The following is a 20,227-nucleotide window of genomic DNA, read 5'->3' as shown; positions in this document are numbered from 1 at the left end:
GCTGGGACCACAGGTGTGCTCCACCACTCCTGGCTAATTTTTGTATTTTGTGTAAAGACAGGATTTCACCATGTTGCCCAGGCTGGTCTCACGCTGGGGTCAAGTGGTCTCCACACCTTGGTCTCTCAAAGTTACAGGTATGGGATTACAGGTATGAGCCACAGTGCCCAGCCCTCATCATGTTCTTAAAGAATATGTAACCATAAAATACTACTGTTCTGGAAATTTAGTTTTAGTTTTCAAATTGCATAAGGAAGTACAATAATAAAAGATTTTCATCTAGTGAAAAATTTTTTTTGAAGAATGGCTTAATTACTTGGAGAAATCCACTTGGAAATAATTAAAGCTATTTGATATTAGAATGTATCTATAAACCAAAAATAAAATTCTAAGCTCCCCAACCAATTAAATGGAACCCTCCTCTCAGTCAGGGGCATTCTTAAGTTAACCTGAAAAGCTAGTTCAGGCCATGAGGGGATGTGGGGATCAGACAAACCTCATTATACTTTCCTCCCACTGGAATTCAGGCACAGCTGACTAGCATTAACATTAAAACAGAGACCTTAAGACTTACAAAGTCAACGCTTCATAGCAATAAGATGCCAACATGACAGATAGCAGGCACTAAAAGAAATCAAAGTATTTTACCCCAAAATGTATTTCTTTGGTATATTTTGAAATGGCCCTGCAAAGCTGCCTCTTGTGGGGAAAATCTAAATTCTGTAGTGAATCTTCTTCCCTTTCCAGTTCTTTTTCCAGAAAAGAATTAACTAAGAGTCTGGCACCTTTTTAAGTCTGATAAGAAATATTTGCAATCAATTCTTCCTGAAGCCCGGCTACCTGGAGACTTCATCTACATAATAAAAGCCTCCATCTCCACAATTTCTTATCTTTTTTTTTTTTTTTTTTTGAGACGGAGTCTTGCTCTGTCGCCCAGGCTGGAGTACAGTGGCCGGATCTCAGCTCACTGCAAGCTCCGCCTCCCAGGTTTATGCCATTCTCCTGCCTCAGCCTCCCCAGTAGCTGGGACTACAGGCGCCCGCCACCTCACCCGGCTAGTTTTTTGTATTTTTTAGTAGAGACGGGGTTTCACCGTGTTAGCCAGGATGGTCTCGATCTCCTGACCTCGTGATCCACCCGTCTCGGCCTCCCAAAGTGCTGGGATTACAGGCTTGAGCCACCGCGCCCGGCCCACAATTTCTTATCTTAACCCAGACACTCCCTTCTATTGATTCTAGGTTTTTAGAGAAACCCTTTCAACCAATGGCCAATCAGGAAATCTTTGAATTCACCCATGACCTGAAAGCCTGCCAACCAGTCCCTCTTTGAGTCCTTCCACCTTTTCAGACTAAACCAACGTATATCTTACATGTATTGATTGATGTCTTGTGTCTTCCTAAAACATATAAAACCAAGCTGTAGCCCAACCTTGGGCACATGTTCTCACGACCTCCTGAGTCTGTGTCATGGGGACATCCTTAACTTTGGCAAAATAAACTTCTAAATTAATTGAGATCTGTCTCAGATACATTTTGGTTTACATGTCTACAAAAGATATTACGAAATTTATTTCTCTGAAGGTCCTGAAATATAATGTAAATTCTTTGGTTTAAATTTGTCCTCCTTGAAAAGACTGAGTTGGTTATCTTGGGAATTTTGAATACTTTCCAGTCCTATGCTTTAAAATTTCATATTGTGAACAAAAATAGGATGATATTTAAACACAAAATAATTTATCATATCAGAACTCTAGTCCAGCAGGTTTTAAGAAGGGAATAAGAGCAAATAGATGTTCTATAGTGAGCAGGTCTATGAAAACCTACCTTCAAGTCCAAGGAAGCTGAGAAGCTGAAGAAAGAGACACATATCCAGTTTCTCAGAAGAAAACATTTAAGAAGGATTTACAAACAGAAACCAGGTCTATGTCTCAGATGGAAGCAAGACAAGATAGTGGATTCCTGCAACACTACCCACCAGACTCAGAGTTTATTTGCATGGAGAAAGAACATGTGATTCAGAAGGGATATGTAGGACAATTGAAGCACAATAACATCAAGGTTGTTTTGACGTAAGGGCAGTACATTTAGGTAAGTACGTGCCCTTTTACAAGGAATAATAGATAAACTGGAAACCTTAAAGGCCTTCTCAGGAATGTCATTAAACAAAAGGCAACATGAAAGATCAGCATCCAAAATAGAGTTGCTTTGTCCTCCACAGGTATTTAGCTGGAAAGTTTCAATTGAGAAGTAAAGGTGGAGACTCTCTCCTTCTGCAGTAGGACTGTCATGTGGGAGGTGAGAGAACTGAGGTGAGTAAAGATTCATTGGCTTGAATTAGTACACCACCCAAATGTTGCATTTGTGAATGTCAACATGAATTTTTGTTTGTTTGTTTAGCAAACAAACCTCTTTATGTTTACAAAAGTGCTAAACAGATCCAAAAACTATGGCAAGAAAAATAAGTGTGTTTCAATCAGGGAGAAAAATAGAGTGCTTACTCAAATACACATCTTCGCAGGCTTTGGTATTCTTATAAATCTGGTGGAATAATTAATTGAAAGGTGTTTTCTCTCCAGGCAGCTTTTGATAGAACTCAGCATCTATCTCAATGTACGCAAATGTTCTGTTCCACAAGTTAAAGACAGAACATGAAGAAATCTGCATGTGATTTACACTGCCAAGAGAATTTGGAAGTTCAGTATACTTATTTCAAACTGGAATTTAGCCCAGACTCTGTTTTTGATAAAGGGAAAAAAGAAAAAAAAAAAAAACATTTTAATAAAATACAAGAACATTGGTTAACTGGGGATATAACACACATTTTCCAAGTAAAATTTCTGTTCAATCCTGCATAAAGGGTCAAGTGTGGCTCTTGATATACCAGTTCACCTTATATTTAAATAACAAGTTTCTTATCTTGATGAAAAAAGCCACAGTCTAAAATATTTGAAAAGGTTTATTCTGAGTCAAATAAGAGTGACCATGGCCCACAGCCCAGCTTCAAGAGGTCTGGAGAACATGTGCCTCAACTGGTTGAATTACAGAGGTGGTAGGTTTACAGTGTTAACAGAAGTTACATGCAAATACATATGTCAGTTCATGAAAGGTATATATTGGTCCAGCTTGGAAAGTGGATCATTGGGACATCTAAAGGGTGAAGGAGCTTACAAGTCATTGGTGGATTCAAAGATTTTCTGATTGGCAATTGATTGAAAGAGTGAAGTTTTGCCTAAGGAGTTGAAGTCAATAGAAAGAAATGCCTGAATTACGATAAGGGAGTTGTGGAAGCCAGGGTTTTGTTATGTTGATGAAGCCTCAGGTAGTAGGCTTCAGAGAACATCGATGGTAAATGTCTTTTCTTAGACCATAAAAGGTGTTAGATTCTCAGTTAAATCTCTACTGGATTAGAAAAAGACCTAGAAAGGGAAGAAGATTCTCTACAATTTTCCTTACAAGAGATGACTTTGTAGAGCCATATCAAAATATGTAAAAGAAAATATATTTGGGGGTAAAATACTTTGAATTGCTTCAAAGATAGTATAGGATCTCCTATCTGTCCTGTGATGCTGTACCAGTCTGGTCAGACTTTGGTATCTTATTGCTACAAACAGTCTGCTTTGTTAGTCTTATTATCTCTATTTTATTGTTAATGCTGGCCTGTTGTGCCTAAACTCCAAGTGGAGAGATTATAACAGGCATGTCCAACTGCCCCCCTTTCCTGTCATAGCCTGAATTAGTTTTTTTCAGGTTTATTTGGCATTCCTTTGGCCAAGGGGAGTCTATTCAATTGGTTGGGGGGCTTAGAATTTTATTTTTGGTTTACACTAAACTATTTGCTTTTCCAAAAGTCTATTTGATAGACTCTGACTTCCAATCTGATTTTTTAGCCTCCCCACAAATCACAATTATAAATTCTGGAAATGATGCAGCAGAAAGCCAAAGCAGAACTCTGGAAAGTGGTAAGAAGGTGAGCTGATTTTAGACCTCATGATTGGATAAACAGCACAGCAGCAGGGAGACTTGCCTTCCCCCTGCCACCCACCCAACAGACAAATGCTACCCAGATCTATTGTTTTCTGACCAGCAAAATAGCAAACAAAGGAAGCCAAGGTAGGTTTTGTCTTCTCCTGCTTAGAATGAGAGTCCTTCTGACAACATCAGGTGAACACATGCCACTGGTAATGGTGATCAATTGAGAGCCTTGCCATAAACAGGCAGCTAAGGGAAACATTAATCTTCCCTGCCTGTCCTGAGACTCCCTTTTTCCACTGAGCAAGTCAACAGAGCTGGCAGAAGGAACCCAGCTATGGCTGGTGCCTGGTCAAGGAAGCCTCTTTGTCACCATGAACTCAAGATTCCTCTCCCACCTACAGATACAGATACTATGCAGGGAAATGAACAACTCAGTTTATAGCAAGTAGCTTTATATAGGAAATCTTTTTGTGCCTGAAGCAGGAGAGTCTTCTCCCCTAGCCAGAGATAATAGAGAAGGCAGAAGGCACTGGTAGGGGAATCCCACCATGCCCCATTCCCATTCAGAGACACCCAGCAGCTGGCCTGAAGAAACCCTATTTTGTCCCCTAGGCAGCACCAGTAGAAACCAATATGAACTCCAGAAGCAACAGATAAACCAGGTGGATGAAAATAATACCACAAAATCTCTGACAATCAAAATGCCATTATAACCACAACCTACAAAAATAAGCAAAGACCTGTATGCTAAAACTAAGCAGTGAGACAATCTTCTAAAATAAAAGATTAAAATAAGACTCAGTGTTTCCTGACAAAATAGGGGGGAAAGTCCAGAATGAAATTTAAAATAACCTTTCATAATAAGAACCAGAAAATCACAACTTGAATGAGAAAAGGAGTTGATATCAACACTGAGATAAATCAGATGTTGAAACTGTCTCACAAAGATTTTATAGTAGTTGTCATAAAAATGCTTCAGACATAAATTATAAATTCTCTTGAAACAAATTATAAGTAGAAAATATCAGAAAAAATAGGAGTTACTAAAAAGAGACAAGTGGAAATTATAGAACTGAAAATACAATAAAAGAAATAATCTGATGGAAGGACTCATTGGTAGAGTGGAGATGACAAAGTATAGAATCAGTGATTTTGAAGCAGAATAATCAAATTCACTCTTATAACAAGAACCATTGTGAACAACAGGAAGAAAACAGATTCTTTATGATAACAAAAAAAATCTATCATTCATGTCAGCAGAGTCCCAGAAGAAAAGGAAAAAAAGTGAGGCTGAAAGAGTGTTTGAAGAAATAATGGCCGACGCAAGACACAAACCTATGGATCCAAGAAGCTGAGTGAATCCCAAACAGGATAAACTCAAAGAAACCTATGTCAAAATACCTAATTAAAGTTTTGAATAGTAAAAATGAGGAAAATGTCTTGAAACTAGCCAGAGAGAAATGATACATTATCTGTATGGGAACACTCATTTAAAGGATGATAGATTTCTCGTCTGAAACCACAGAAGCCAGAAAGTGGCACAATATTTTCAAATGCTAAAAGAAAAAAAAAAAAATGTCAACCCAGAATTCTGGCAAAACTATCCTTCATAAATGGAAGGAAAATAAAAACATTCTCACATGAAGGAAAACTAAAAGCATTATCAGAGATATGGTGGTTAAAGGAAATGCTCAGGAAGAAAGAAAAGGATAAAAGAAGTAATGTTGCAGCATCAGGAAGGAAGAAGGACTAACAGAGCATTTTTCTCATGAACTTTATAAACTGATTGAAATTAAAAATTATCACAGCATCTTGTATCCAAGATGATAATATTTAAAGTTTGGAAAGGTAAAGGAACTCAAGTGGAAGTGAGGCTTCTGTACTTCACTAGAAGTGGCAAAATGTTGATACCAGTAGACTGTTATATATATATATATATATATAGAGAGAGAGAGAGAGAGAGAGAGAGGGAGAGAGAGAGAGAATATATATTTAAATATATAGTATATATGTTATATATGTGTATATATACTATATATAATATACATATACACCTAGAGCAACCACAACAAATTATACAAAGATATACACTCAAAAACTCTAAAAATAAAATCAAGATAACATCTTAAAAATAGCTCTTCAAGTATCTTACAGGAAAGTAAGACAAAAGAAACACAGAAACAAAATCAGAAAACACCAGTAGTAAGCAAATAATAAAATGGCAGACTTAAGTGTTTACGTATCAATAATTACTAAATGTCAATTATCTAATAGACCAATCAAAAAAGATACATTGGCAAAGTGGATAGAAAAGCACAGCTCAACTGTAGTGATTACAAGGAACTTATTTTAAATTTAGCAACATGGGTAGAAAGGTAAAAGTGGGCAAAATCATGCAAATATTAACATTTAAAAAACATGAATAGCTATTTTAATATAGCAAAGAAAATTACTAGAGACAAAGAGCGATATTAGATAATAATAAAGGAATTAACCCACTAGGAAGACATATCAAGCCTAAATGTATATGTACCAACTAACAGAGTTTCCACACATATGAAACAAAAATTGATAGAACTGAAAGGAGAAATAAGCACAAACATACTAGATTTCCATAGCCTCCCCCAGAAATTGACAGAACAATTAAGAAGAAAATTGGCAAGGACATAGGATATCCTAACAACACTGTCTATCAGTAGGGTCTAAGTGACACATACAGGTTGAGTACCTTTTATCCAAAATGCTTGGGACAAGATCTGCTTCAGATTTTGATGTTTCTGGATTTTTAAAATATCTGCATTATACTTACTAATTGAGCATCCCTAATTAAAAAAAAAAAAAAAAACTGAAATGTAAAATGTTTCAATGAGTATTTCTTTTGAGCATTATGTCGGTGCTCAAAAAGTTTTGGATTGCAGAGCATTTTGGATTTGGGATCTTAGATTAGAAATATACAACCTATATAGAACACTGCACCTATCAACAGCAGAATACAACATTTTTTTTTGAGTGCCCATGAAAATTCACCAAGATAAATTATATTCTGGGTTATAAAATAAACCTTGACAACTTTTAAAAACTTGAAAGTATAAGAGTGTTCTCTAACAATAATAGAGTCAAACTATATAAATCAGTAACAGAAAGAAAATCAGAAAAGTAAATACATGAAAATTAAATACACTTCAAAATAACTAAATAATGTATAGGTAAAAGAGGACATCTCCACTGGAAAAAAAAAATACAGAGAGCTTATAAGAAGAACAAAACCCTGAACAAACTAAATAAAAATAATAAATATAAGAGAAAAAAATCAATAAAGTTTAAAATAGAAAAATAATAAAGAAAATCAATTAAATAACAAGGTTGGTCTTCAAAAAATAAGTTGATAAATCTCTAGCCAGACTGACAAAAATAAGAGAGAGACACAATCACTGATATCAGGAATAGAGTAGATCCTGGAATCATCAAAGAAAAAGATAATATTAAGAATATTTTTATGCTCACTTATTTTAAAACTTAGAATAAATGAACTGATGCCTTGACGACAGCAACTACCAAACTTAACCAAGATTAAACTGACTATCTAAATAGCCCTATGATGATACATGAAATATAACTCATAATTTAAAAGCTGCTAAGAAAGAGGTCTCCAGGCCCAGAAGGTTTCACTGATGAAATCTTCCAAACATTTAATAAAGGATAACCAACAATTTTACATGATCTCTTCCAGATAATAAAGATAAGGGAATGCTTCTCAAATCATTTGGTCTGAAATCACTGATGATATCAAAACCAGACATAGCCAGTATAACCAAGGAAAACTAAAGACCAATATCTCTCATGAACTTAGACACAAAAATCCTCTACAAAATAGTAGCAAACAAAACACAACAATGTATATTAAAAATTAAGCCCCATGATGAAATGGGAATTATTCCAGGTATCAAGGCTGATTCATCATTTGAAAACCAATGTAATCCACCATATCAACAGAATACAAGAAGAAACTTTAAATGATTACATAAATCAATGTAGAAAAAACAATGGACGGGAGGCTGAGGCAGGAGAATGGCGTAAACCCGGGAGGTGGAGCTTGCAGTGAGCTGAGATCCGGCCACTGCACTCCAGTCCGGGCGACAGAGCGAGACTCCGCCTCAAAAAAAAAAAAAAAGAAAAGACAATGGACAATATTCAACACATATTTATGATAAAAACTCTCAGAATCATAGAAATAGAGGAAAATGTTCAACTTGACTAAATGTATCTCCAAGAAGCCTATAGCTAACGTCACACTCAATAGTGAAAAACAATGCTTTCCATCCAAGATCAGGAACAAATACTGATGTTGGCTCTCACTACTTTTATTCTACATACTATAAGTTCTAGCTACTGCAATAAAAAATAGAAAAACACCTGAAAGAAAAAGAAAGAAGAAAGAAGAAAGAAAGAAAGAAAGAAAGAAAGAAAGAAAGAAAGAAAGAAAGAAAGAAAGGAAGAAAGAAAGAAAGAAAGAAACCTTTATTTGAAGATGACAATGATAACTAATGTAGGAGATCTCAAGAAATCTACCAAGCAACCCTTCTAGAACTAATGCATGAGTTGAGAAAAGGTGCAAGATACAAGATTAACATGCAAAAATTAACTACATTTCCATATACTAGCAGTGAACATATAGAAACCTAAAGTAACAACACAATACTACTTACAATCCATTCCACAGGAAAACAAAAATACTTAGATATATCTTTAGCAAATTATGTACAGGACCTATATGCTGAAATTTATAAATTGATGATAAAAGAAATTAAAGAAGATTCAACAAAATGAAAAGGCACACTGTTTATAAACTGGAGGACTCAGAAAATATGTCAGTTCTCCCCAGTCTAATCTAGAGTTTTAAGATAATCACTATTAAAACTTCACCTAAGTTTTTTTGTAGATATACACCAGCTTATTCTAAAATTTATGTGAGAAGGCACAAACCCTAGGATATCTAAAGCAATACTGATAAAGGACAATAAAGTAGGAGGAAATACTCTACCCAACATTAAGACTTACCATCTAGCTATTACAATCAAAACAGTGGGCTATTGGTAGAATGATAGACAATGGATCATGGAACAGAATAGTAAATCCAGAAATATACCCACACAAATATGCCCAATTAGTTTTTAACAAAGATATAAAGCCATTTCAATGGAGGAAAACTAGCCTTTCCGTAAATGGTTCCAGAAAAAGTGAACATCCATGGGAAAAATTAAAAAGAAAAAATAACCTCAATATAAACCTCACAATTTAGACAATATTTAATTCAAAACGGATCATAGACTTATAAAACTACAAAACTTTTAGAAAAAAACATAGAATACACTATTTGGATTAGACATAATTCTTAGATTGATACCAAAAGTCACAATTCATAAAAGAAAAAATATCGATGAATTGGGCATCATCATAATTAAAAGTTTGCTCTGTGAAACATGTGGAGAGGATGAAAAGTCAAGCTGCACTAGGAGAAAATATTTGCAAACTACATATCTGACAAAGGACTAGTATCTAGAATACACAAATAATTCTCAAAACTCAACAACAATCAATACAATCAGAAAACTGGCAAATGACATGAACAGATGTTACTGAAGAAGATATGGGATGGTAAACCCAAAAAAGATGGTCATCATCATTAGCAATTATGGAAATGCACATTTAAATCACAATGTGATATCACTACGTACCTATCAGAAAGTCTAAAATAAAATACAGCGACAATACCAAATGCTGTGAGGACACAAAGAAGTTGAATCATTCATGTATTGATGGTGGTAAAATGAAATGGTAAAACCACTCTGGAAAATAATTTGGTAGTTCCTTAAAAAAAAACCTAAGCTTGGAACTACCATATGACCCGGTAATTGAACATTTCGGTACTTATCCCAGAGAAATAAAAACTTATGTTCCCACAAAAACTTTTACAAGAATGTACATAGTTGCTTTATTTGTAATTGCCAAAAATAAGAATCAGTTCAAATGTATTTCCATAGTTAGATGACTAAACAAACTGTAGTGTACATATGTGTGTGGAAGGATGGATGGATGGATGGATGGATGGATGGATGGAAGAATGAATGAATGGATGGATGGAGATGGATACATAGACACATACACACACAACATGGAATAGTACTCAGCAATGAAATGGGATGAACTATTGATACATGCCACAAGTTGGATAAATCTTCTAGGAATTATTTTGAGTGAAAAAAAGTCAATTACAAAGGGTTAGAGACTGTATCAACCAATTTATATAACATTGTTGAAATGACAAAATTTTAGAAATGGAGGACAGATTAGTGGTTGCCAGGGTTTGGAAGAAGGTGTGTGGTTTAGTCATAAAGTCCACACAAGGTACCCTCGTCATGTTGGAAGTACACAGTATATTGACTGTGGTGGTGGATACACAAACCTACATGGATGATAAAATTGTATTGAACTAAATGAACTCACACTAATGAGTTCAAGTAAAACTATGGAAATCTGAGTATCATCGAAGGATTGTATCAATGTCAATATCCTGGTTGTGACATTATACTATAGCAGAATGCTGACTGGCTCTGACCCTGAGGGGCTTGGGCTCTATTGAGATTTGCCCTGACCATCTATGTTTTGCTTGCTTTATCCCTTCGCATGAATTGAATTATAGCAAGCACAAGGTCGATGTCAGGAGTCTCTGCTGCTCTCACAATGAGAAGTTCAAGGCACAAACAAGAGCTTAGGAGGGTGATGATAAATCATGAGGATGATAAAGAAACGATTGGAAAGGTGAGATTTTCCTTAAAGGCTCAAAAGAAGCACTGATTGCTCCTTGAATTCTCAACTCACATAGCAAGCATTTGAAACACATCCTCAATTATTTGAAATCAGTATATTAATCCTGGCTTTAAGAGAGAAATTAAAACTACTTAATTAGCATTTCTTTCCAAGTGACTTTTCCCATCTGTTATACTTTAATTTGGCTGGAATTTTGTGTGTTAAGACACAGAGTGAAGACAAGTTAATTATGAAATCGCTTGATGCTACATTTAAAGATCTGTTGAGGTGTGAAATGATTCCCAGGCCTCAGATGTAAGGCTGAGTAATGGAGCACCCAGAATAATCATAATCTGTAAAGACTTAAAACCAAAGAAACCCAAGGAGGAAAAAAGTTTGATGTGGCAAATTAATTTACTTCAATTCCCAGCAAAATTAAATTTCATTACATGAATTTTTTCATTAGCAAAACAGAAAATAAAAGTTGTTTGTATAAATCTGCAGTGATTCAATATCCTATCCTTAGTTCTCCTATATTCTTCCTTTTACTTTTCACCTTCTATCCATCTCCTGCTCACAACTGCTAGAAGACATACACCTGCTTATATCTCCAGGAAGGTCTGTTCACTCTGTGCTGTTTGAATACTTAATTAGACTGCACTCTCTCAAGACTTAATTAGACTGCACTCTACCAATGAGTGTTGCCACTGGGTAGTTCATCTAAGTCTATCTTGGTGTTATTTTGCTTCCCTTTAACACTCATTAATTTACCAATGAGCGCCTCCCTGTCTTCGGTCTGGCAGTGGACAGAGGCTTGCTGTCACATTTTCAGGAACTTCCCACTTCACTACTCAGCCTCATTTACCTGTATCCCTGGAAGGCAGATGTGTGGAATGAATTCAGGGTTTCCACATTAAAGCATTCCTGTGACCCAGTCTCTTCTTCCCTTAAAAATGACAACAAAGAGCAACATGAGAAGGAAACAAGAATTAATAAATGGTAGCAATATATGCCTTAGATGGAGAAAAGCATAGATTCCATTTGTCATTTTAAATTATGATGCACAAAATGAAAAGGCTTACTTTACCTTGGAGTCCAAAACGAGAGAGGCATCTCTGCCAGGCAGCAGCAGGCGTGTAGAAACAGAGCTAGTGCTAGACCCCCAAATCTATGGTCCCATCAAATGAACATTTATTCAGATTTAGTCAAATTTACACATTTATTCAAATTCTCCCACTGGCAGTCGTATATAGTACAGGAAAATCTATTGCAAAAGCTCAGCACATCTTATAGCCTTAACTTTTTACAAAGTTAATACATGTTCATTTTTAAAACCTGAACAAGATAGATGATAAATTAAAGATAGATGATATATAAACAGATAGATGATAGATAGAAATAGTAGCTGCAAAGTATAGACTATCTACTGTATCTGGCACGGCTGTCATTGATTACTACATTTAATTATCACAACGGCCCTGTGAAGTAGAATATTCCTCATGTTCAGATTTTTTTCAGCAGTTTTAAGGAGTAAGGTGTTATTTGCTCAAAGTCTTATAGTTAACAAGCTACATAGCTGGGATATGATCCTTTCCATTGTGTCTCAAGATCCTGTAATGAGTGACAAGTCTGTAACACAAACCTGGACATAATCACCATTAAAAGGGTCATTTCAGATCAGCCCAGGCCTTTTTTATTTTTTTTTTAACAAAAGTGAGATCATACTTATATAATACTGAGCAACTTGCTCCTTCTCACTCAGTAATCATAGATCACCTTGCATGTCATTCTGCATACATCTCCTTAATACATTCGTGCTTTGCTTAACAACTGTCCTGCTTAACAACATACCTGAAACTGTGCCACTGTGTAAAATCATTCAATTGAAAACAATATTTATATCAATTTTAGTGGGAAAAAATATAATTCCTTTCGACCCAACCTAAGACATCAAAACTATTTTCATGGAGAAAAATAGAATGACAATAAAACCAAGCTCATATAAACAATAAAAAACAATTTGAAGGAAAATAAAGTCAGTTTTTCATATATGAAATAAATGTAATAATGCAATGAAGGCTTAGTGGACTCACTAGGAAGGAAGAGAGTGTGAGTTGTGTGGTGAAGGAAAGGCACAGGGAGTCATGTATAGAGGGCAGGGGGAGTGCAGCAGTCAACTTTCAGCCAGGGAGCAGTATCTCATACCAAGGGGAGTGGGCTGCCACGAAGGATGGCAGAATCTTTCATTCCTTTTCCCTCTTCAGTCCTCTTTTATCACAACCCTCTTTTATTACATGCTTAAAGTTTTTCCTGCTTTTCTTTCTATAACATTTACTTTTTTACTGTTTGAGACACTTGGGGGCTTGGGATTATCTTTAATTCAATTCATACTTAAAGTTACAACACAGAAAGTTTAAGGCACAGAACAGAAGAGTAGGTTAAAACACTTGGCACTAGTGCATGTACATAAAATGCCAGGGTCATACAAATTGCTATGTCTTTATCCCTCTTGGTCTTGGAAAATGTCTTGGGTTCATACAAATATGACGGCAATTCAAATCTGTCCCACATCTCTTCTCTGCATAGAAATTGCGTTGAGAAAATTTCTGAGTGTGTTCTTGTCTAAAACAAAAAATATTATTTTTAGATTATATTTATTTTGTATGTTTTCAGCATAAACAAGAAGAGTCATCCAAAAAGTGGTATAAATTACCCAAAAAAGTTATGGTGAAAAATTACTAACTGAAAAATCATTTTATGGTAAGTCTGTGATTTTGGTAGCTTATAGAATTACATACAGTGAATAAACTATAAACTGTTTAACCAATCCTTATTAATGGATCTTTAAATTAACATGATTTTATACCATTGCAGACGATGTTGAAATGTGTGCTTTCTTTTTTTTTTTTTTGAGATGGAGTTTCACTCTTGTCACCCAGGCTGGAGTGCAATGGTGTAATGTGATCTCAGCTCACTGCAACCTCCACCTCCCAGGTTCAAGTGATTCTCCTGCCTCAGCCTCCTGAGTAGCTGGAGGCGCCCACCACTACACCGGCTAACTTTTTGTATTTTTAGTAGAGACAGGATTTCACCTTGTTGGCCAGGCTGGTAAACTCCTGACCTCAGGTGATCCACCAACCTTGGCCTTCCAATGTGCTGCGATTACAGGCATGAGACACCACACCCCACTGAAAAATGTACTTTCTTAAACTCAGCTCCTTCTGTATGTGTGTAAGTATTTCTTTGTATGGATTTCCCAACATAGAATTGCTGAATTATAAGACATACATGGATAAAGTTTTAATATATTACATCAGATTACTTTCCACAAGGTAATTATATTTTACATTTCCTCCAGTAGCATGTGCAACTGATATCTACTTTTCTATAACTTTGCTGGTTCTGAAAATTACCCATTTGCAAAATTCCTATAGTCCTGGTGGGTGAAACTTTTTACTGTTTACTGCTGAGGATAAACATCATTGTCAATTTCATTACCACCTGCATAAATATTCTGCAAATATATTTTCTCCATTTTTCTACAGGCTTTTTTTTTGTTATCCATTTATTGGAGCTTATTTGTCCTTTAGGGATATTAATATTTTGTAACATATTTTGTAGTTAAATATGTCATTGTTCTCTTTATGGCAGATCACTTTCTTTTCTTGCTTAAGTAGGGTGCACTTACCATCATTAGTTTATCACAAAAAGTAGCCAATATTTTCTTCTACTGTGGTTACAGTATTCTAATGTATACTTAGATTTATCTGAAACTTATTTTTATTAAGTTCTGTATCATAGAAAACACTAGTGCCCACCAATATCTGATTCACCTGTCCTGCCTAGGCATCCAGAGATAATACTTCCTGATCTCTAGGCAGATTTAAAAAAGGGCTTTTTGGCTAGTTGTGGCAAATGGATGAGAATAGATGTGATGCATGTGAGACTTCCGTGATGGAGCAGAAAACAGCTCCTTTGTGATTTCATATCCTTTGTGTATTAGTCCTGTCTCACACCACTAATAAAGACATATCCAAGACTAGGTAATTTATAAAGGAAAGAGGTTCAATTGACTCACAGTTCAGCATGGCTGGGGAGGCCTCAGAAAACTTAACAATCATGGCAGAAAGAGAAGCAAGCATATCCTTCTTCACATGGTGGCAGGAAGGAGAAAAACAAGTGCCCAGCAAAGAGGGAAGCCCTTTATAAAACCATCAGATCTCGTGAGAACTCACAATCACAATAACAGCATGGGGAAAAGTGTTACCATGATTCAATTATCTCCACTGGGTCCACCCCATGAAACATGGGGATTATAGGAACTACAATTCAAGATGAGATTTGGGTGGGGACACTGCCCCTAGCCACTCCCAAATCTCATGTCCTCACAATTCAAAACACAGTCATGCCCTTCCAAAAGTCCCCCAAAGTCTTAACTCATTCCAGCATTGACTCAAAAGTCCAAGTTCAAAGTCTCATCAGCGGCAAGGCAAGTCCCTTCTGCCTATGAGCCTGTAAAATCAAAAGCAAGATAGTTACTTCCTAGTTACAGTGAAGGTACAGGCATTGGGTAAATACCAACATTGCAAACGGGAGAAATTGACCAAAACAAAGGGGCTACAGGCCCCACGCAAGTCTGAAATCCAATAGGGCAGTCATTAAACCTTCAGGTTCCAAAATGATTTCCTTTAACTCCATGTCTTACATCCAGGGCATGCTGATGCAAGAGGTGGGCTCCCACAGCCATGGGCCATTCCACTTCTGTGGTTTTATAGGGTATGGCCCCTCATCCTGGCTTCCTTTTCAGGCTGGCATTGTCTATGGCTTTTCTATCTGCACAGTGTAAGCTGTCAATGGATCTACCATTCTGGGGTCTGGAAGACAGTGACCCTCTTTCTCACAGCTCTACCAGGCAGTACCCCAGTGGGGACTCTGTGTGGGGACTCCAACCCCTGCAGCACATGTCTACCTAGACAGGCAGGTGTTTCCATACACCCTTAGAAATCTAGGTGGAGGCTTCCAAACCTTAATTCTTGACTTCTGTGCAGCCACAGGCCCAATATCACATGCAACCACCAAGGCTTGGGGGCTGCACCCTCTGAAGCCATATCACAAGCTGTACCTTGGCCAATTTTAGCCACAGCTGGAGCATCTGGGATGCAGGGCACTAAGTCCCCAGGCTGCACATAGCATGGGGGCCCTGGGCCTGACCCAGGAAACCATTTTCCCTCCTAGGGCTTTTGGCCTGTGAATGAAGGGGCTGCCATGAAGGTCTCTGGCATGGCCTGGAGACATTTTCCCCATTGTCCTGGCAATTAGCGTTTGGCTTCATGTTACTTATGCAAATTTCTGCTGCTGGCTTGAATTTCTCCTCAGAAAATGGTTTTTCTTTACTACTGTATTGTCAGCCTGCAAATTTTTCAAACTTTTATCCTCTGCTTCCTCTTGAATGCCTTGCTGCTTAGAAATTTCTTCTGCCAGATACCCTAAATCATCTCTCTCAGTTCAAAGTTCCATAGATCTCTACGGCAGGGGCAAAATGCCGTCAGTCTCTTTGCTAAAGTATAACAAGAGTCACATTTACTTCAGTTTTCAACAAGTTCCTCATCTCCATCCGAGACCACTTCAGCCTGGACTTTATTGTCCATATGACTATCAGCATTTTGGTCAAAGTCATTCCAACAAGTCTCTAAGAAGTTCCAAACTTTGCTACATTTTCCTGTCCTCCTCTGAGCCCTCCGAACTGTTCCAATCTCTGCCTGTTACCCAGTTCCCAAATCACTTCCATATTTTAGGGTATCTTTACAGCCGCACCCCACTCTACTGGTGCCAATTTACTATATTTGTCCATACTCATGCTGCTAACACAGACATATGCAAGACTGGGTAATTTATAAAGGAAAGAGATTCAAACCTCTCACAATTCAGCATGGCTAGGAGGCCTCCAGAAAGTTATAGTCATGGTGGAAGGGAAAGCAAACATGTCCTTATTCACATGGCAGCAGAAAGGAGAATAAGTGCCCAGCGAACAGGGAAGCTCCTTATGAACCCATCAAATTTCATGAGAACTAACTCATCATCATGAGAACAACATGAGGGAAACCTCCCCCATGATTCAATTATCTCCACTGGTTCAATTATCCCCTCCCACAACATGTGGGGATTATGAGAACTACAATTCAAGATGAGATTTCGGTGGTGACACAGTCAAACCATATCACTTTGCTTCTCCGTTGGCAGCAAATGTGGAGGCCACATATTGAAATGTCAGAACTGTGAGATCCAAGCAGTGTGGACCTCCAAATCACATTTGGAGGCCAATAACTATGAAGATTCAGCTGACCTACAAGGATTTTGTATAAATGGGAAATAAACAACTTGTGTTTATTCACTGAGATATTCCAGGTGTTTTATTAACCTTTTGTTATTAAGATAGGCTTCATGTATCCTGACTAATTTAATAAAATATGACTTCAAAATAAACAGTTTATTGACAGACAGACAGACAGATAGTTAGATAGCACTTTCTTCCAAGGATAATTGAATCCAAACCAAAAACATTAATATCATGAATTTAATGCTGAACAAAATGAAGACACCACAGAATGCATATTGGATGATTTCATTAATATAAAATTTGAAAACAAAACCATAGTGTTAGAAATTAGAATAGTAGTTACATTTAGGAATTAGAGAGTTTCTCGGGGAATAAAAGTAGAAATTAGAGATGATGGTATTAATATATTTTTGAGTTAAGTGATGATTATATGAGCTTTACCCATGTTTACCATGGTTTTAAAACTAAATATATATGGTGTCATTATTATATGTCCTACAAAATCATTTTTTTCACTTAGATATATGTTGTAGGAATGCTGATACGCAGAGATCTCATTAGATTTAGTTCATCCAAAATTTTAGTTTTCCAAATTTTTAAACTATATTATGACTTCTTTTTGACTTAGGTATTATACAACAAGGCAAGTGAAATTTATTTTCCAAGATTTTTCTTCACTAAGCTCTTTCACATTCTAGGACAAATTGGCACTACTCTAGTACAAAACTATTCTCTTTTTCCTTAAAAACAGTAGCATAACCACACTTGTATCTCTCTGTCACTATTGCTCCTAATACAGTCTTTATTGTAAATTTTAACCAAAATAACTGACTTTCATCTCTCAGAAAAAACTGCAGGGATATATAATTGAAGACTGTTATATATCAGCATTTTAACAGACCAGCAAGGCTCATGAATACATACAGCTCAGCTTTTCCTGATTTGTTTAAATAATTACCCTGCTCACTGCATTGTCTGGAATTCTACTCATTTCCTCTGGGCTGACGTTGTTCTTATATTAGTATTTAATAAGTACACCCTTCACTAATGATTTCAGTGAGAGTCCACAGCTGCAAGCTTTCTCAGACCTTTTATCACCCTTGAAGGAGAGTTTGACCGCAAAGGGAACTCTGGGGAGATGGTTGAATTCATATGGCCTTTTGAGGATATTACTTCATTGACTTTTGCCATCCATTTTTGCTGATAAGATGCCTGATGTCAGTCTAATCTTGATTGTTTTGTCTATAACATGATTTTTTTCTCTCTCTGGCTGCTTTTAAGATATTACCTTCATCCTTGTTCTGCAGTTTCATTCCAATATGTATAGGTGTGAGAGAGCATTTCTGTTTATCCTGATCAGCACTCAAGATGTGCTTTTAATCTAAGAAATTAGATCTCTGTTTGCTTCTGGAAATTTCTCAGCTGATACCTCTTCAAATAGTGATTTCTTAGGCATTCTCTCAAGTGTCTAGTGTCTGAATTTCTGAGATACACATTGGAGCCCCTTTTTCTATTCACCGTGATTGTTAACATCTGCTTCATATATATTTGATTTATCTTTCCATGCCAAGTTCTAAGTAAATTACTCATTACTACTTCACCAAATTGTCCTTCAGTTATGTCTAGTTGAAGTTTATCCTCTCTTGAGGATATTTTCTTAACCATCGTTTCAAAATATTTATGATTTACAATTAGTTCTTTTCTATATGCACCCATTATTATTGTCTTTCTATTAATTTCACAATTTCATATTTTAATTTCATTCTTTCTTGTTCTTGTTTATAACTTCTTGAACTTATTGCATATGTTATTTATGCACTCACAGTGACAAATTGTGAGCCGCAGAGTTAGTTCCCTAACTTCTCTGCCCTGTATCCCCATTTGTGAGATGAAGGTAATAGTAGCTACTTTATAGTGCTATTGCTTTTATCAAATGATATGATACATGTAAAGTTCTTAAAACAATGTTTATATATTAAACACAATTATTAATAGTATTATTATTACTTGAGACAGAGTCTCACTCTGTTGCCCAGACTGGAGTGCAGCGGTGCAATCTCGGCTCACTGCAACCTCTGCCTCCCAGATTCAAGTGATTCTCCTGTCTCAACCTCCTGAGTAGCTAGGATTACAGGCGTGCACCACCACGCCCAGCTAATTTTTATATTTTTAGTAGAGATAGGGTTTCACAAGATTGGCCAGGTTGATCTCGAACTCCTGACCTCAGGTGATCTGCCTGCCTCGGCCTCCCAAAGTGTTGGGATTACAGGCGTGAACCACCATGCCTGGCCCACAATTATGTTTTAGTATTATTCAGAATGTTCTATTACTTGCATCTCATTGACGATAAATGGTTGGGTTTCCATGTTGATTTTGCTGGATGCCTTTCTTAGCAATATTTTTCCTTGATAGCAGTAGGACTTTCGTTTGCAGGCTTAACTTGAATGTAAATACTTTTCCCCCTCTTTCTGCCTTCACTATTCCCTGTGTGGCATGGCAGTTTTATAGTTTCCTTCTAACTGGCCCCAGGTCTTATCCTGTCAGCACAGTGTTCCTATCCAGAAATTATATCAGAGAGATCAGAGGTCTGTGCTTGGAGGGAGCAAGTGGCTTGTCCCAGGTACTGGTTGTACCACATTCTTCCTCCATATCTTATAGCTTCCACAAGTCATAGCCCTTGACAGTGAGCAGGCTCCTGTCTTGGCCTGATGTCGGGTGAAGGCATCTTTTACAGGAGGAAGAATTCCACCCTAGCCTCCAACTTGGCTCAATGACTTTGGCTTATATTCCCTACTTTCTGCAGGGTGTGTTTGGTCTCCATCACGCCACAGAACTCAAATGCTTGCTTCTGTTCCTCTAAGCCAATATGTCCACAGATTCCACTCTAGTTTCTACTGTGTGTTTCTGTTCCATTTCTTTCAAAGAAAATATAAATTTTGAGTGGGCAACATTCTTTTTATTTTAAAAAACTTCTTATCCATTTATCTATCATTTCTAATTACTTGGTGATCGGGAGGAAATGGTAGTGGGGATGTGTGGGAGTGCAGTAGAATTTAGCTTAATGCAGCTAAAAAGTAAATGCTAAACACATCTTGACTAAAAAATACTCAGA

Source organism: Trachypithecus francoisi, unplaced genomic scaffold, assembly GCF_009764315.1.
Source record: "Trachypithecus francoisi isolate TF-2019V2 unplaced genomic scaffold, Tfra_2.0 Lachesis_group15, whole genome shotgun sequence".
Lineage (NCBI taxonomy): Eukaryota > Metazoa > Chordata > Mammalia > Primates > Cercopithecidae > Trachypithecus > Trachypithecus francoisi.
The sequence above is the reverse complement of the archived record's forward strand: the minus strand, read 5'-3'. Positions refer to the sequence as shown.